Raw genomic sequence first — 18,305 nt, forward strand, 5'->3', positions numbered from 1 at the left:
AAGTAGCAGCTGAGTGTCATCAACAGATGAATGGATAAAGATGTGATATACATATAAACCGTATGTGTGCACGTGCATGTTGGAATATTATGCAGCCATAAAAAAAGATGAGATCTTGCTATTTGCAACATGGATAGACCTAGAAGATATTATGCTAAGTGAAATGAGACTGAAAGACAAATACCATATGATTTCACTCATATGTGGAATCTAAAAAAAACAAATGAACTAACAAAAGGCAGAAACAGACCTATAAGTACGGAGAACTGGTAGCTGTCAGAGGGGAGGGCGGGGGCAGGAGATGGGCAAAATGGGTGAAGGGGAGTGGAAGATAGAGGTTTTCAGTTATGGAATACGTAAGTCACAGAAATAAAAGGCACAGCATTGGAAATATACAGTCAATGATACCGTAATAGCAGTATATGGTGATAGATGGTAGGTACACTTGTGGTGAGCATAGCAAAACGTATAGAGATGCTGAATCACTATGTCGTACACCTGAAACTAATGTAACATTGTGTGTCACCCATACTCAAAGTAAAAAATTTAAAGAAAATATTGGACATAAATCCTACCTTAATGGGCATGTATTAAACAATCCAATCAAAGGCAGAGATTAGCAAAATAGGTATCAAAGAAAAAAAAAAACATGATCCAACTACACACTGCATGCAAGAGACATCATTTAGATTTAAAAACAAATAGGTTGAAAGTAAAAAAAAAAAAAATCAAAAGTACATACCATGCAAGCAAGTGCTAACCAAAAAGGGCAGTGGCTATATACTTTAAGACAAAAACTATTTTAGGAGATAAGGAAGGATATCTTATAATAATAAAAGGGTCAATCCACCAGGAAAATAGAACAATCATACACATAACAAGAAAGTCACAAAATACATACAAGCAAAACTAGACAGAATTGAGAGAAGAAACAGGCAATTCAACAGCAACAGTTTGAGACTGCAATACTCTATTTTCAATAATAAATAGACCAACCAGGCAGAAGATCAATGAGAAAATAAAGGACTTGAACACTTCTATGATCCAACTAAACCTACTACTCATTTACACAACACTGCACCCAACTATAACAGACTAGATTTTTCTCAATGTATATATGGAACATACTCCAAGGTAGATCACTCATCAGTCCATGAAACAAACCTCAATAAGCCTTACAAGACTGAAATCATATAAAAAGTGCTCTGAAAATTACAGAATTAAATTTAGAAATCAAAAACAGAACAGAATTTTGGAAATTTATAATATGTGGAAATTAAACAATACGCTTCTACATAAGCAACAAATTAGCAAAAAATTCACAAGGAAAATTAGAAAATGCTTTGAAATGAATGAAAATAAAAAGACAAAATGCCAAAAAACATGAAATGCAGCTAGCACCATGCTTAGAAGCAAATTTATACTAGTCAATGCACATGTTTTTAAAAAGATGGCTCTCAAATCAATAACCCAAGCTTCCACCTTAAGAGCAGATTAAAACCAAAGCAAGCAGAAGGAAAGAAACAGTAAAGATTAAAGTAGAAAGAAATAAAATACAAAACAGAAAAAAAAATTAACAAAACCAAAAGTTTTTGCTTTGAGAAGATCAACAAAAGTGACAAACTTTTAGCTGAACTAATGAATAAAGAGAGAAGACTCAAATTACTAAAAGCATTAACAAAAGGAGGCATACTGCTATTGACCTTACAATGAAAAACAAAAAAAATTATGAATATGAGCTACTATATATCAACAAATTAGATACACTAGATAAAATGGCCAAATTACTAGAAAGATATACTCTACCAAAATTAACTGGAGAAGAAAAAGAAAATCTGAATAGAATCATAACAAAAAATTGAATTAGTAATCAAAAAACTTCCCACAGAGAGCCCAGGCACAGATGACTTCTTTGGTGAATTCTACCAAATGCTTAATAATAAATACTAATCCTTCATAAACTCTTCTAAAAAATAAAAGTGAACATACCCCACCTAATTCTAAGAGTCACTGTGACCATGATATAAAAACAAAAGACATCACAGAAAAGAAAGCTACACTAATACCCCTTATGAATATAGACATAAAAATCCTCAACACTAAGAAACCGAATCCAGCAACACATAAAAAGGTTTATACACCATGACCAAGTAGGATTTATACCAGTGATAAGATACTGGTCTAATCCAGATGGTAAAAAGACACATGAAACCATGCTCAATGTCACTCGTCATCAGGGAAATACAAATCAAAGCCACACTGAGATACCACCTCACACCGGTCAGAGTGGCTAAAATGACCATATCAGGAAAATATAGATGCTGGTGAGGATGTAGAAAAGCGGGAGCCTTCTTGCCCTGTTGGTGGGAATGCAAACTGGTGCAGCCGCTCTGGAAAACAGTGTGCAGGTTTCTCAAAAAAATTAAAAATAGAACTATCCTATGACCCAGCAATAGCACTGCTAGGAATTTACCTAAGGAATACAGGAATGCTGATGCATAGGGGCGCAGGTACCCCAGTGTTTATAGCAGCACTTTCAACAAGAGCCAAATTATGGAAAGAGCCTAAATGTCTATCAACTAACAAATGGATAAAGAAGATGTGGTTTATATATACAATAGAATACTACTTGGCAATGAGAAAGAATGAAATCTGGCCATTTGCAGCAACGTGGATGGAGCTGGAAGGTATTATGATAAGTGAAGGTATTATGATAAGTGGAAGGTATTATGATAAGTGAAACAATATGATAAGTGAAATAAGTATTATGATAAGTGAAATAAGGCAGAGAAAGACAGATACCATATGTTTTCACTCATAGGTGGATCCTGAGAAACTTAACAGAAGACCATGGGGGAAGGAAAGGGGGGAAAAAGTTACAGAGAGGGAGGGAGGCAAGCCACAAGAGACTCTTGGATACAGAGAACAAACTAAAAGTTGATGAGGGGTGGGGAAGAGAGGAAAGTGGGTGATGGGAATTGAGGAGGGCATTTGTTGGGATGAGCACTGGGTGTTGTATGGAAGCCGATTTGACAATAAATTATATTAAAAAAAGATACTGGTCTAACACACAAAAATTGAGGAATGATTTAATAAGAAAAGTCAAAAGCACCACAGTCACCTCAATATATGAAGAAATGTATCTGACAGAATTCAAAACCTTATCTGATTTTTAAAAAGTCCAGTCAACAACCTAGAAATGATATGAAACTTCTTTAATCTGATAAAAAGCATCTATACAGTGCCCCACTGCTAACATTACGCTCAATGGAGAAAGACTGAATGCTTTCCCAAGACCAAAGAACAAGACTAGAACATCCACTTTCACCACTTTTATTCGATTGTACTACAACTTGTATACAGGGCAATTAGGCTAGAAAAAATACAATAATGGAAGGTATCCATCCAGACTGGGAATGAAGAAATGTGACAAGTCTTGCATTAAGATGCTCCTAGGAAATCCACTAAAAACTATTAGAACTAATAAATAAGTTCAACAATGTAGCAGAACATAAAATCAATACACGAAAGTCAAATGTGTTCTATACACTGGCAATGAACAATATAAAAAAACCAATTCCATTTACAATAGCATCAAAACGAATAAAATACATAGAATAAATTTGACAAAAAAAGTGCAAGACTTGTGCATTGAAAACTAAAAAATAATGTTGAAATAAATCAAATAAGATTAAATAAAAATGCAGATATCCCCAGCTCATGGATCAGTCAACATGATACAGTTAAGGTGGCAATACTCCCCAAATTGATCTATAGATTTAACATAATCTCATTCAAAATTCAAGTTGCCTTTTTTTAGGAACTGACAAGCTATACATAAAGTTCACATGGAAACAAAAGAAAACCGTAACAGCCAAAATAATCTTGAAAACGAAGAACTAAGATGGAGACCTCATACTTCCCAATTTTAACCCTTACTACAAGACCACGGTAATCCAAGTAGTGTGGTACTGGCCAATGACAGGCAAAGACCAAACAAACAAAACTGGGTGCCAAGACCATACAATGAGGAAGGAACAGTCTGTTCAACAAATAGTGTTGTAAAAACTGTACATCTATATACAAAAGAATGAATATAGACCCTTACGACATCTGATACAGAATAATTCAAAATGGACCATAAACGTAACTGTAAAAGGTAAAACTAAGAAATTTTAGGGGGCACCTGGGTGGCTCAGTCGGTTAAGCATCCAACTTTGGCTCAGGTCATGATCTCACAGTTCAAGTCCTGCATCGGGCTCTATGCTGACCGCTGGGAGCCTTGAGCCTGCTTCAAATTCTGTGTCTCCTTCTCTCTCTGCTCCTCCCCCACTCATGCTCTGTCTCTTTGTGTCTCTCAAAAATAAATAAATGTTAAAAAAAAATTTTTTTTTAAAAGACAAAAATGGGAGTAAATTGTCATCACCTTGGGTTAGGCAATGGTTTCATAGATATGACACCAACAGAATAAGTGACCACAAAAGAGAAAGAAAGAAATTGGACTTTATCAAAATTGTAAAAGTTTGTAGTTCAAAGAATACCATCAAGAAAATAAAAAAATAATCCACACAATGAGATAAAATATTTATATATCATATATGTGGTGAGGGACTTTTATCCAGAATACAGAAAGAACGCTCATAACTCAATAATAAAGACAAATACCCCAACTGAAAAACAGCCAAAAGGATTTGGACACTTCTCCAAGGAAGATATATGAATGCTAATAAGGATGTAAAAAGATTTTCAACATCATTTGTCATCAGAGGCATGCAGATCAAAATTACAATTACTTTTCACATCTACTAAGATAGCTATAATCAAAAAGAGACGATAAACAAGTGTTAGCAATTATATGAAGATACTGGAAACCCTTATTCACTGCTGGTGGAAATGTAAAATGGTGCAGCCACTCTAGAAAAAAGTCTGGCAGTTCCTTGAAAAATTAAACACAGAGATGAATACAGTTAATACAGTAAACATATGACCCAGCAATTTTATTCCTAGGTACATACTAAAATAAAAAAAAACACTTTCACAAAAACATCATCATAGCAGTATTATTAAAAATAGCCAAAGAACAGAAAAATCTCAAATGTCTACCAACTGATAAATGGATAAATTCATGGCTGCAAAAATCTGTGAATACAATAAAAATCAATAAACTTCAGATGCCGTGAATTTTATGCCGTGAATAATATCTCAATAAAGTTATTAAAAGAAAGCTGGATATTAATATTCCACTAGATTTCATAGCAAAAAAAAATTATCAGAGATAGAGGACCATCACTCACAAGTGGAAGTCAATATACCAACAACACACAGCAATCCTAAATGTGACTGCGCCTAAAAAGAGGACTTCAAAATCCATGAAGCTAAAACTGACAGCATTGAAAGGAGAAACAAAGTCCCAACTGTAGTTGGCAGACTTGAACACTTCCTGCTCAGGTAATCTACAGCACCAAGTGGGGAGAAAGTCAATAATGATACTAAAGAACTAGAGCATCATCCTCAACCTACACTGACATTTGTAGGGAACTGCACTCAACATCAGAATGCCCACTCTTTTCAACACATGGGACCTTCACCCACACAGACCATTCTCTCTGGGTCATAAAACAAACCTTTAAAAATCACAAAGAATTTTTTTCTTAATTACCAAGGATTAAAATCAAGCAAAGTGTGTTTTCTGATCATACTGTAATGTAGCTGGAAATCACTGAAGAGTAACAGGAAAATCTCTAACCACGTAAAAATAAAAACAACTCACTTCTAAATAATCCAGAGTCAAAAAGGATGTCTCAAGGGAAATAATATTTTGAACTGAATGAAAACAATAGTTCATCAATGTGAACTCTTGAGAAGTATGTATATTTTTTAAGGATTTTATAAACTTAAAGTTATTCATATAGCAACTTCCCCCAAGACTGACCTCGTGTGGATTCCAACTACAGTTAATGTAACTTCCTAGTATAGCTCCGGTATACTACTATTTTTTATTCTCTACTTGTAAACTAATTGATTTATGCTGTCCATTTAAATTTGGAGAACCACTTTAAAACATTAATAGACAATTTCCTTCTCCCCTTAAAAATGTGATTGCACCATGGCAAGTTTATCAAGGTCAATCGCTTTCTGAGATTTAGCTATTGCAATGATTATATATTAGAGTCCAACTGTGTGGGGTCAATTCTCACAATAAAATATTCTGCAAAAACACTGCATACCTAGTTTAGGTTAAGGACTTTTCACATATATCACAAAGCAAATAGCACCATGAACCCAGCAAAATCCACCTCATCATGCCTCAATAAAGTTATCACCTGTTTAAATATACCTAACTATCCTTCCTTGGATAAGGACCTAACACTTACCATTTGGGAAAGGAAAGAAAAAAAAAAAAATTAAAACAATGAAATACTTTTCTACTGTGAATATTTAATTATTCAAATACAGAAACATGGGTATGTACATATTATAAACAATGAAGAAAGTGATACCAAAAATCTGGGACATAATCAAATTTGCGGGTCCTTTATTCTTTTTTACTTTGGGAAAACTTTTCAAAACTTTTATAAGTATATAAGCCTCCAAAATTATAATACAAATACAACTGAGAAAATAAAATTGAAATAAAAATTAACACTTTCTCCAACCAAATATAATAGAGGTGTTTTGTGTAGATTATTTAGCTGGATCTAGTTACTAAGGATATTTTTAAAGTAAATATTCTTCGATTACAACATTAAATCAAGTAGGTTTTAAAAAACTTGTATTAACATGGTATTCAAAGCACTTGACATAGAAACTTTTAAAAGATTTATTAATAGAATATGCAACTTTCCTACAAGAATTTTCAAAATATTAACTCACCAGATGTTAACATTTCCAAAGTAAATGTAGACATTTATCTACCTTCTTAAACCAATACTGTTAAGGTTATTTAAGAAAGTCAAATTGGCTAAACACGTTATTAACTAATATGGTCCAGTTTGTTCTTGTGACTGTTAAAATTAGGCAGTTTTCATCACGATGAAATGAAAAAAAATGCAAAAATTTCATAAAGAGAACTTCAGTCACACACAGAACACACACACAGACAAGTATGAAAGTTTGAACAAATTGATTTCCAAAGTTCCTCCCCACACAAAAATTCTGTACCTCAGCAATCAAGTACAATAATTCTCAAGGAAGAGGGAGTGGGTGTATAAAAGAAATCCGAAACTATTCCAAATATGCCATAGAGCATATCAGACCAGGTGATGCTGATGCTGCTGATTCAGGATCATACTTTGAGAACCACCAATCTAGGGGACTTCTTCCAGTGTATGAGGTTTGAAACCATTTCCCAAGTGATTTTGATATACCCCTCACCACACACCCACCCACCCAAAGTTACAGATCTACAACATCTCTTTTGTCAGTAAAAATTCATCTTCAAAGGGAATCATTATCTTAATACTCAATTAAATCTTCAATTCACTAATGTAATACCTATCTAAATTTTTCCTCAAACCTCATTTGTACACCCAAGTAAATTTCTTCTAAAGTTCAAAAGAAATCCAAAATACGCTATAAAATTTTTTTAGGTTTATTTATTTTGTGAAGAGGGGGGGCAGAAAGAGAGGGAGGGAGGATCCCAGCAGGCTCTGCAGTGTCAATGTGAAGCCCAGTGTGGGGCTCAAACTCATGAACCACGAGCCCATGACCTGAGCCAAAGTCAGATGTTTAACTGACAGACCCAGGCGTCCCTTGCTGTAAAATTTTTAAGTGATACATTTCACTCTCATAGAAGGAATATAATCTAATAGATTTTATAATCCAAATTGAAAAGAAAATAAAAAGAAATAGAACTGAAATAGAAAATACTCTCTTGTAGTGTATCTATAACTATGGAGATCTCAGGTGCACCAAAGATGAAATGTTTTACTCACCCTTCCAAGTTACAATTCTCTTTGTAGACTTTCAGCCAAAATTTTGGCTCTTGTAAGTATGTATAATTATGTTGATTCGCTTTATGGGTTTCTTGGTTACTAGGGAACTGGACAGATGAGTGGGTTCAATATGAATGGATTAAAGTCCAATGATTATGAAGATTTCAGTCATTTCCTGTTCCACACCTTGGCAACTTAATAAGCTGCTGTCACATAGCTAGAATTAAGAAAACTATCCTACTCGCAAAGCAATTACAGAGGCTTGCACTAACAAGATAAACCGAGGTCTGTTATTTGGGAATAAAATATGCAGTAGAAATTTTTGTATTTGTCCCCAGTAGAAATGTCCCAAAGGTGCACAGAATCCCTCATTAAGACTATTTGTAGAACATCTATTTATTTAATTAAATCAGCCCTACGGAGAAAATGTGATTAATTTCCACTGGGAACAAATACAAATGGTGGCAAAATCTAATCTATTTATATTATGTTTTGAGAACTTATATAAACATATTTCTTATTTCAGCCACATGGTTCCTCCTAAACAAAGGGTTTATGGTGGGATATTTCCTTCTTTTTAGCAGATAAGAATCTTGGAGGCTGGTTATTTGGCTTTATTTTAAAATAAAAGAATGAGATTAAATGGAAGCAAAGTGATAGCCACAGTTCATAAATATCTTTAATTAAACATATTAAATTAGTTTAAATCATTTAAAAGAATATTAGGCCTCTCCATTTTGGCTTTCAAGGGTAAAATGTTTTTTTACTTAGAGTACAAAAAATATCAGAAGAGTAATATTAGCATACTATTTATACAACGCATTTAAGAAAACACTACCATGCCAGTTACGATACCTGAAAGATTACCAGAGAATGCCTTATTGCCTCATTTTCTGGCTAGTCTTCTAGTATTAAAAACTAACAAAACAGGATAGCATGTGACCTACAATGAAATCATTTCGATAAGAAACCTTACATTTATAAAAACATATTTGAAAATAGGTATTATCTGCGAACACTGGAATTGGAATTAATCAAGCACCAAGGGGTACATGTATTTATAACACAAAAAAGTAAAAATCCCTCCTACGTAGATCCCCATTTTCCATTTCAAAAGGCAACGAGTTTGTCTTCCAATAGATTATCCAAGTATACACAAACTAATAATATGCCTTTTAATACAAATAAGCCTTCCATATACCTTTCTGTATTTTGTTTCTTCATTTGTTAAAGTGTCTTGATGTTGACTACAGTTCATATAACCTTATTCTTTTCAATAGCTAGACAACAGTTTATTTATTTTTGAGAGAGAGAGAGAGAGAGAGAGAGAGAGAGACCCAGAATCTGAAGGAGGCTCCAGGCTCTGAGCTGTCAGCACAGAGCCCAATGCAGGGCTCGAAGTCATGAACGATGACATCATGATCTGAGCTGAAGTCAGATGCTTAACCGACTGAGCTACCCAGGCGCCCAACAACAGTTTACTTAATTGGCCCATTTTTTTTCAAGTTTTTGTTTAAATTCCATGGGGCGCCTGGGTGGCTCAGTCGGTAAGCATCCAACTTCAGCTCAGGTCATGATCTCGCAGTTCCTGAGTTCGAGCCCCCCATCGGGCTCTGTGCTGATGGCTTGGAACCTGGAGCCTGCTTCGGATTCTGTGTCTCCCTCTCTCTCTGCTCCTCCCCCACTCACACTCTGTCTCTCTTTACAAAATAAATAAACATTAAAAAAATAAATAAATACAATAAATTCCAGTTAGTTAACATACAGTGTTATATTAGTTTCAGACGTACAATACAGTGATTCAACACTTCCAAACAGCACCCAGCGCTCATCATAAGTGGACTCCTTAATCCCCATTATCTGTTTCATGCCCCACCCCCATACGCTTCCATTCTGGTAACCATTTTAATTGGCCTATTAATGATGAAAATTTAAATTGTTTCCAAATATATGTGATTAAAAACATGCTGATATATACTTCTTTGTATACCTGTGTATTAAATTCCTGGAAGCACAGCTGCTGGCTCAAATTTTGTGCATTTTATTTTGACATGCATTGTCAAACAGTACTCCAAAGAATTTGAATCCATTCACATGCGAGACAAAAATGTGTTAAGATTCCTACTATGATATTTTTTTTTTAATGTTTATTTATTCTTGAGACAGAGACAGAGCGTGAACAAGGGAGGTGCAGAGAGAGAGGGAGACACAGAATCCGAAACAGGCTCCAGGCTCTGAGCTGTCAGCACAGAGCCCGATGCGGGGCTCAAACGCATGAACAGTGAGATCATGACCTGAGCCAAAGTCGGATGCTTAACAAACTGAGCCACCCAGGCACCCCCCTAGTATGATGTTTTAACAATATTTTTGTTATTGCCAATCTGAAAGGTAAAAACATTTTATTTTACAAATCTTATGAGGAAGTTGAGAAGTTTTTATGTTTAAAAGTAATTTTTATCTCCATTTCTGTGAACTGTCCAATGGTCATTTCTCCATTTTTCTGTTTGCTATTTTTTAAAGATCTTTTTGCTATTTATATGAATAGTATTAGAACTTTATGAATTTTCTTCCCAAATTTGTCATTTGTTTTTTCTGTATTTTTGCCATACGTTTTTACTTTTTATACTCCGATTTTATTTTTCTTTTTAAGCATCTCTCTCATCCTGAAGTACTATAAAGGATAATTTTAATTTTAATACAATGCTGACATAGATAGAACAGGAACATTTCTGCATTTTTGTTTACAAAAAAGTTAACAGGCTGTGAAATCCCTCGGGCAAAAGTTTTTAGTTATATGCCTCTAGGAAACATCATAGCACTCAACATTAGGGATGGAGATAAAGGAAGGCACTTTCTTTTTTTTTTTTTTTTTTAAATTTTTTTTTTCAACGTTTATTTTTATTTTTTGGGACAGAGAGAGACAGAGCATGAACGGGGGAGGGGCAGAGAGAGAGGGAGACACAGAATCGGAAACAGGCTCCAGGCTCCGAGCCATCAGCCCAGAGCCCGACGCGGGGCTCGAACTCACGGACCGCGAGATCGCGACCTGGCCGAAGTCGGACGCCCAACCGACTGCGCCACCCAGGCGCCCCAAGGAAGGCACTTTCAAAGGAAGAAGCTGAAAAGGGGCATTCAAAAATGAAGTAAATGAAGAGAACAATATAGAAAACTCTGTGAAGGAAAATATGTTTTTTCTACATTGAATGACAACCAATATATCCAGAAAGGAATGATTCTATATAAATTACTAATTACACTTTCAGGATCTTTATTATTTTGTAATTTTTCCTACTACAATATCATTTTTCTTTAGACATGTATACATTATAGAACTAAAAGGGGGCACCTGGGTGGCTCAATCGGTTAAGTGGCCGCCTCTTGATTTTGGCTCAGGTCTTGAAATCATGGTCCTGAGATCTAGCCTGGGTATGGAGCCTGCTTAAAAACTCTCTCTCCCTCTCCCTCTGCTCCTCCCTCTTCCCTCTTCTTCTCTCCCCACCCCACCCCACACAAGCAGGGGCACACGCACCTGCAGGGTCTCTCTCTATCTCTCTCTCAAAAAAAAAAAAAAAGAAAGAAAGAAAAAGAAAACATGAATATGCAAAATATAAATTATTATGTAGAAAAATGTTACTGTATATGTATTCTATATATATGTGTATACACACACACACAAATATATACACACACATACATACTGTGTTTCCAATTGTTTTTTGTGTTCCAAAGTATAATATACTTTGGACATATTTCTACTTTACACATTATCCCTCCTTTGGATATACCATAAATTATGTAACCAAATCCCAATCAACAGTTATGAAATTGTTTCCAGGTTTTCTGTTATTAGAAACACTACTCTGAACATCTTTGACACATTTATTTGTACATTGAACAGCATGATAAATTCCAAGAAGTGAATGAATATTTGAAAAATTTAATAGGGGCACCCGGGTGGCTCAGTCGGTAAAGTGTCCAACATCGGCTCAGGTAAGGATCTCACAATCTGTGAGTTCAAGTTACACGTCAGGCTCTGGGCTGACAGCTTGGAGCCTGGAGCCTGCTTCAGATTCTGTGTCTCCCTTTCTCTCTGACCCCCCTCCCCACACTCATGCTCTGTCTCTATCAAAAATAAACATTAAAAACCATTTTAATAAAAAAAGAAAAATTTAATAGCTATCACCATTAAAAAGTTTTATCAATATATTTCCATTAAGAGTTTGTTAGAGTGTATTTCTCTCAGCACATTATCAACAATACTGAGTATTATCAGACTTTCAAAATCAGTAAAATGTGCAAAAACTGTCTTACTTTAATTGCACTTTTTCTGATAATTAGCCTGGCCGAGTCTTCATATAGCTTCTCATTTGCATTTCTCTTGCTTTGAAGGACTCTGTATAGTCAAATTGGGTTGTTGATTTTAAAAGTCATTAATGAGAGTTCTAGGCATATTAGCATAATTAGTTCTTTTTCTGTTAACAGCGCCCCAATTTGTATGTTTTCTGCGTGCAAATGTTCGTAAAAAGAATCATGTTCCTAAACAGGCTGCAGGTTTGTGTATTAACCTCAAAAAATGTTTTCCCCAAATGCTATGCTTACAACTATTCATTCAGGTTTTCTTCTTTTACTTTCAGGTTTCACACATTCAGATTCAAATTAGTGAGTCATCTAGATTACATGTGTGTGCAAAGAATGAGAGATTGTTCCAGTTTTATTATGAGTTTTCCCCAATACCTGATTATTTAAGCATGATCAATTAATTACATGTCATTTCTTCCCCACTACCAGATTTGAAATGTATGTTTTATAAAATGGCAGCACTCCGTTACGCTTAAATCTGTCTCTGTAGTTTCAGCGATTTTTCTGGTCTAGTCCCTATTCCATTGCACTATAGCTTTGATTATCCCTTTTATCATACAGTAAGGTATACATACTGTTTTTCCACATGAACTGAACAGTTGATTTAGAAACCAAAAAAAAAAAAAAAAAAATCAGGAATCTAATTTATATATTCTCTTAGAGAAATTATACCTTTTTTAAATGTTTATTTTTGAGAGAGAAAGAGAGACAGAGAGAGACAGAGAACGAGCAGGGGAGGAACAGAGAGAGGAAGACACAGAATCCTAAGCAGGCTCCAGGCTCCGAGCTGTCAGCACAGAGCCCGAGGCAGGGCTGGAACTCACTCAGCAACTGCCAGATCACGACCTGAGCCACCCAGGCGCCCCATGGCACCTACATTTTTAAATATGCAATATAAAATTAAAAACTCAAGTTGTTGATTCTAAGGGAAGATAAAAACACCAGAAAATAAATGAAAGAAAAATCTGTCTTAAAACATAAACGTTTCACTTTACAGAAACAACGCAAGTACACCCCGAAATAAATTACATCTCCCCAGTGAGCCCGCATTTTTACAATGAGAGAAGGGTCCTCTTTTGCAACCCCCGCCACTCTGCCCGCCAAACGTGCGAAGTTACTACAAAACCCTTCACCTGCGAACCAGCCTAGCCTCCGTGAGTGCTGCGCCAAGGGAATGCCTGCGAGAGCGGCAACGGGAGCCTGATCAGGCAGGACCCGGCCTGAGGTACAGAGACCCGCGGGTGGCGAGAGAGACCCGGGCAACGCACCTTCTTCCCGCAGGAGCAGCTAGAAAGGGGCCAGGGAGGGCCGGGAAGCGCAGCCAGCTCTCCCAGAGCGCGTTATTGCTGCGGCACAACGGTCTCCCCACTCGAAAGCTTTCACCCCGGGACCAATGCGGCAGACGTTAAGGTCCAGGGGTCCCGAGCCCCAACTCAGGGTTGGAAAGAGGTCTCTGCTTGTCCCGCCTCCTCTCGCGGCGGCAGAGGCGCTTCGCAATCCCGCGCCACCTGCGGGAGCAGCGCGCCGCGCAGCGGGCCGCCGAGGGCCAGCCCAGGACGCCCGCAGGCCCCGCCACCCCCCGCCACGCAGCTCGGCGCCCACCGCCGGGACCCCGCTCTTCGCCCGCCCTGCAGGCCCACTCACCGCCGGGCCCGCCGTCCGCTCGGCACCCGCGACGCCGGGCCGGGGTCTAACTTTCCTAGCGGAGCCGAGGAAAGAGGAGGAGCGGAGGAAGGGGGCAGGAAGAGGAGGGCTTTCCAAATTAAAAACAAACTAAAGCCTGAAGGGGAGGGGGCGGTGCGGGGCTCGGGGGCGTGGTCCCGGCTCGCCCGGACCCTCCCCCGGGGCGCGCGGCCGCGCGGGCCTCCGACCCCGCCCCCCGCGCTCCGCGCTCGGCGCCTCGGGTCGGTGGTCCCGGGAGGCGTGGGCTTCCGAATGAGAAAGGAGAGGGAGGGGGACCCGGGGAGAAAGGTTGCCGCAGCTCTAGAGTGAGGGGAAGAGAAAGGTAAGGGCAAGTCGAAGGTTGCATCTAATCAGAGACGCAGGTTCCACAGCCTGTGAGGAAGAGTTTTCCTGACCGAGATTACAGAGCATGGAAAGGCTCTTTCGCAAGAGCCTGTTAATTTGCATCTGCTCCCACCCCCAGACCCTTGGCTTGGAGAATTGGCCTTGGCAATGCAATACTAGCTGGAAACACAGTGCCGTCCCAGGCATTTTGTTTTCTTTTCCACAGGTTTGGAAGAGGCCAACTTGATGTTGGAGGGAGGGAGTCCGGGAATGAGGGGAGGGGAGCAGGGTTGCCTAGTTTTCTGACCTTTGGAGAAAAATGCCATTTGTTAATTACCATTGTTAGGCACAATGCTTTTTTTTTTTTTTTGAAACTCCTAGGGTTCAGGTTTGTGGTGGTCCCTGGGGAGAACAAGTCACTGACTGGAGCTAGGGGAGTCTAAAGGCCCCTAACGTTATAAAAAAAAATTCAGAACTGGGCAGAAGTGAATTACATTAAGCACTGAGAAGTACTTGGCAGTGCTCCACTATGGGAGAAGTTTGGAAAGGGGAAGGCATATGGGAGGGGAGTTCTGGAATTTTCCATTTTCTTTTGTATGTATGCTATTTTGTTACTATGCATGTAAGAATAGATTTTAAAAGTTCATATTGTATTTCTCAGTAATCATTGCACAAGGCATTACATAAATACAGAAAGAAAGCCACATGGAAAGCATAAAAGAAACTAGTGCCAAAACTACAGCAAAATATAACACTATTTATTAGCTTTGTTCTAAATTCACAAGAGTGGTCGAGAAATTGAGCTTATGAATGCAAATATCCACAATGGCCACATGAAAGATGACAAACAATTCAAAAGCAAGACATGCCTTGTGAAACACACTGATTTGAGGTGGAGGGAGGGAGAAATAATGGAAAGTGTGTCTTGTGCCCAAATCAGAAGTTTTGAGGGGAATAAAAATGATTCAAACCCTTGTCTTTCTGAAATTCCTAATCAAATGATATCTCTACTTGAATACTTCGAGTGATGACAAATTCATTATTCTTTTGTACTAATCCTATTAGAGTTGCTCTCCTCCTTTGCTACACCTCTTTGTATTATTTTGTTTGTACCGGTTGTTCTTAAATCACCACCATCTTAGAGTTAATATTGTACATCTTCATATAAAATTAAGAAATTTGCAACCGGGCTTTTTGGTTCCTCAACACTATGTGCCACTGCTCTCATGCTTAACCTGCACACAGATTATAGACCTCAGAATAAAATGTTATGTTTTGATAAAGTAGTCAGCTGTCTTTTACAGAGATTGAGAAAAGAAAAAGGTAACTTTTATATTTACTCACATATGTATAATTTTTGCTTTTCATTTTTTCTTGTAGATAGAGACTTACCTCATTTCCCTTTGGGATGGAGAATTTCTTTTGGTTATTTCTTGTAGTATAGGACAACTCCAGACAAATTCGCTCAGCTTTTTTAATTTAAAAATATTTTTATTTTGGGGCGCCTGGGTGGCTCAGTCGGTTAAGCGTCCGACTTCAGCTCAGGTCACGATATCACGGTCCGTGACTTCGAGCCCCGTGTCAGGCTCTGGGCTGATGGCTCAGAGCCTGGAGCCTGTTTCCGATTCTGTGTCTCCCTCTCTCTCTCTGCCCCTCCCCCGTTCATGCTCTGTCTCTCGCTGTCCCCAAAATAAATAAACGTTAAACATATTTTTATTTTATATACATTTTAATGGTATCTTCACTGGATATAGAATTTTGGGTGAACAGATTTTTTTTTCTTCCCCTACAATTTACAGTTTTAACCTCCATTTTATCTGATGGGATTCGTATTACTGATTTTTGAGATGAAATGTGTCAGCTTTGGTTTTCTGCAGTTAGTTTATGATGTGTGGTTTTCTTTGTATTTATCCTACTTAGTTTCCTCTGAGTGTCATAGATAGATAGGTTGATAGTAGTTAAACTTTCAACCATAATTCCTTTAAATTACTTCCCAAACTGATTCTTGTTCTTTCCTTTCCTCCTGTGAATTCAATTAAATGTATATTAGACTACTTACTGTTACTTCATTGGTCACCAAGACTTTATTTACTTTTTTCCGATTTTTTTTCTCTCTCCTTCTAAATGTTTATTTTTTTTTTGAGAGACACAGAGAGAGCATGGGAAGAGAGGCAGAGAGAGAGGAGAGGGAGAATCCCAAGCAGGCTCTGGGCTGTCAGCACGGAGCCGCAGTGCAGGGCTCTATCTCACGAACCATGAGATCACGATCTGAGCCGAAATCAAGAATCCAACACTTAACCGACTGAGCTACTCAGGCACCCCCAATTTTTTTCTCTCTAAATTGAATAATTTCTTTTTTTTTTTTTTTAATTTTTTTTTTCAACGTTTATTTATTTTTGGGACAGAGAGAGACAGAGCATGAACGGGCGAGGGGCAGAGAGAGAGGGAGACACAGAATGGGAAACAGGCTCCAGGCTCTGAGCCATCAGCCCAGAGCCCGACGCGGGGCTCGAACTCATGGACCGCGAGATCGTGACCTGGCTGAAGTCGGACGCTTAACCGACTGCGCCACCCAGGCGCCCCTAAATTGAATAATTTCTATGGTCTGCTTTTCATAATTTACTGGCCTTATTTCAATCTGTTGTTAAGCTCATTACAGATATTACATTTTTCAGTTCTTGTATTCCTATTTGGTTCTTTTTCACAGCTTCTATGTACCTGCTGAGATTTCACACCTGTTCATTCATTTTGACCATCATTTTCTTTAAATTATTGAACATATTTATAATACCTGTTTACTACTCTGTTCCAATATTTGTTTCACCTTGGGATCTATTTGCATAGGTACCTTTTTTTTTTTGACATAGCCACAATTTTCTGTTTCTTAGGATGTATATTAATTTTTTATTGTGTATAGGATATTGTGGATAATTATTGTAGAATTTCTGATTTTTGTCTTCTTTCTCTGAAAAGGATTAATTGTTCTCAGACATGTAGCTGAAGGCAGATCATCTTTAACTCCTGGACCTTTGGTTTATACTGTGTTAAGGCCAGTCTATCAAATGTCTGAAGGTTTTACCAAGCCCCACTATCCTTGGCAGTCCTCATATTCCAAACTCTATTTCCTGGCACTGAACAGCAAAAGAAACCTCTGTCCAGTCCTTTCAGCTGTTACTTTCTGCTGTCATCACTGGGGACTCCCCAGCACATGTATAGTTCAATGGTCAGTCAAGAATTATAGGGTTTTTTACAGGCGAATGTTAATGTTCTTCCCTCTGTATCACCTTACTTTCTGATATTACCCTCAATGCGCAGCCTGAAATCTCTTCACTGACATCACAAGTCAATAAAACTGAAGATTCTACTTGAGTTGTAGCTGCCCTGCACCTGAGGACTGGGGACTGTCCACAGGGAAATGGCTGTATAAACATGGATCTCACTCAGTTATTATAATTCTCTTCTTTTACTGGTCAAATCCTCAACAGTTTTAGACTGCTTTTGACAGCTCTCCAATGTCTTCAAGTAATTGTTTCAGGTTCATTATTATCCATGGGATAGTTATTCCAGTACAAGCTAACGTATCTTTTTTTTTTTTTTTTTTTTTTGAGAGAGACAGAGAGAGAGAGTGAGCCAAGTGGGGGAGGGGTAGAGAGAGGAGGACAGAGGATCCTAAGGAGGCTCTGTGCTGACAGCAGCAAGCCCGATATGGGGCTTAAACTCATGAACTGCGAGATCATGGCCTGAGCCAAAGTCAGACATTCAACTGACTGAGCCACCCAGGTGCCCCCAAGCTAACTTATCATTACTGAAATTCTAACTCTCACAGACTCATAACATTTTCAAGTATTTCATTGCTAGAGAAACCAAACTGTTATAAAGTTCTTTTTATTAAAATCTATATCCACAAGACATTCTTTGTTTTTGCTTGCTTCTACTTTTTGTTCCAAAAGATAATATATTTCTTCCTTTAATTCAATAGCCTTTTAAGTTTTTGTAAATTGCTAT

At 37.7% G+C, this 18,305-nt stretch overlaps 1 protein-coding gene across 1 annotated transcript in view; it reads right to left on the reverse strand.

The window, feature by feature from the left end:
• Positions 1-14,022, reverse strand: part of PLSCR4 (phospholipid scramblase 4) — a 50,972-nt gene extending 36,950 nt beyond the window's left edge. Inside the window, exon 1 of the mRNA XM_030329961.1 lies at positions 13,938-14,022. The gene's annotated coding sequence lies outside the window, so the exon portion shown is untranslated. The remainder of the gene's footprint in view (positions 1-13,937) is intronic.
• Between the last annotated feature and the right edge of the window lie 4,283 nt (positions 14,023-18,305).

The sequence above is a fragment of the Lynx canadensis genome, chromosome C2, assembly GCF_007474595.2.
Source record: "Lynx canadensis isolate LIC74 chromosome C2, mLynCan4.pri.v2, whole genome shotgun sequence".
NCBI lineage: Eukaryota > Metazoa > Chordata > Mammalia > Carnivora > Felidae > Lynx > Lynx canadensis.